We start from the raw sequence: 2144 nt of genomic DNA on the forward strand, positions 1-2144 counted from the left end.
AAAACTAGCGAGGATGTGGTGTTGGAGTCAAAGCTGCCGACTCTGAAATTGGATAAGTAGGCTCAAATCCTGGCACTGTCTCAACATCCAGTGATTCTGGGCAAATCAAATAATCGCCGGTGCTGAAAATAAAAATGGATTTGATCTTGTGTCATGTAACCGATGCTCATATAAATCACTCTAATGCTCTTAGGCCCTTTTTCTGTTATTTAAAGATAAAAAAAAAATGTGTACATCTTTTAAGATTCTGCAAAGGTCTGAGCATGATAATTAAATAAAAACTTCCATATTACTTTTTACCATGGCTGTTCTGTCTTTTTTTAGTTTAACTAACAGTCACCGACAATTAAGGAAGCTCTAGAACACATTTTAAAGTGCTTTTTCCGTTTTCTTTTGATAGAACATACTGATCGGAGAAAAACAATACCGGCTTTCAGTGATTTTCTTCATTTTCATACCAGCCAGTACATTAAAATTCCACTTTTGCTGGTAAAATAACCAGACAGGTGGCATCCTTAGCCAGATCCGATGTTGTGCCCTCGGATCATTTTATTTCACGTCACCCGCTTGGCCAAAATGCAGTGTTTCTTCTTTTCACCAAAGTTACTGGCTATTAGTTTTAACATGCTTAATATACGAAATAATTCTCTAAAAATGAGTCAAATGAGACAAACCAAATGGTGTGTCTTGAACGGTCATGATCAGGGAGAATGGGCCACTTTTGAGGGAGTGCCCGGGCCTAATTGTGATCCCAATCCGACCCTGTTGATCGCTCAACTCTCTCTCTGCGATAATGGCCATCTCTCTCTTCTTTGATAGATAGGGCAGGTCGCAGCCATTAATGGCTTCTCTGCTTTGTCAAAGTGCCTTCTATTGGTGAGCTAGCTGGATTCCTGCCTTGCCAGCCACTACTTTCCATGTTGCCAGCTTTACACCCACCCACCAACCATTTGCCTGCCTCTCCACTCTCCGTAGTTACCAACCGCCACTGCACATCACCACCTTTTGCTTAAGGAAAAAGAGATGTTTTATTAAATGTCACCCTAATAATTATCACTGAATGTTTGCATGTAACCTTGCATCTTTAATGCACGTGAATGTCATAAAAAACAATATAAAGAGTTATAGAAAAAAGAGTGTATGGATATCCTACTGGATTCCTACTGGCATGCTATGCAGCAAAGTGGAAAAGATGTGTCCATCATTGCATCCTCAAACACCTGAATCTCCTAAAACTTGCAGTCCAGGATACTATCTGCTACCTACTTCACCTGCAAAAGTCAGATCTTTCCTATACTTCCATACGGCTCCATTTAGCAACTGTTAGAAATGGGATCTCTGGTTGGCTAAGGCTTGCGTCAAAGATAGACAGAGACCACTAATCTAGTCAGGGCAAGGGAGTTACACGCCAAAGATATCCCCGGCTCACCCCCTTCGTAGCTTGGCATGAGCTGTCAGGCTTATCCCGGAGGCCATTTGTAAAGCATTTGCGCATGCACACAGCAACAACATCCCAGGCACACTACAAAAGGAACTCCACACAAGGTTATATCAAAAAATAGCCTTTGTATTCTCCTAACACATTAGAATAGTAATCACATAATATACATGGTGCCACCTGGCACTAGATCATATTTACAAGGGATTATTTACACCTGACAGGGCCAACTGGACCACTGTCAGAACCATCACAAAGTGAACTTAGTAAATGTAGGACTTATCATAAACATAGAACACAACCAGTAACTACTGGTAACCACTGTACTCCGCATCAGCCTGTAACATAAACCACATTATGCACAGTATCACATTAGGTGCGGATTACATTCTGCACCAACCTCACCAGCATAAACACATTATGCAATCCTCTCACAAGTCTAAACACATTAGACCCTAACCTCCTAAGCATAACTCACATTAGGGGCATAAAGCCAAGGGTGGAACATAATCTTACTAGCATAAACCCTGATATGCAAAACAACCTCAATCATAAAAACCACATTTAGGGGTAACCTAAGGGTGTGTAATCATACTACATACATTACATTTCCTAGCACCACAATCACATTAGGGCCTGGCGCCCTACAATACTAACAGTCCCCCTGGCCAACTGGCCATCTCAAAAAGGGGACTCAAATGCCCTA

Source organism: Triturus cristatus, chromosome 8 (assembly GCF_964204655.1).
Source record: "Triturus cristatus chromosome 8, aTriCri1.1, whole genome shotgun sequence".
Classification (NCBI taxonomy): Eukaryota; Metazoa; Chordata; class Amphibia; order Caudata; family Salamandridae; genus Triturus; species Triturus cristatus.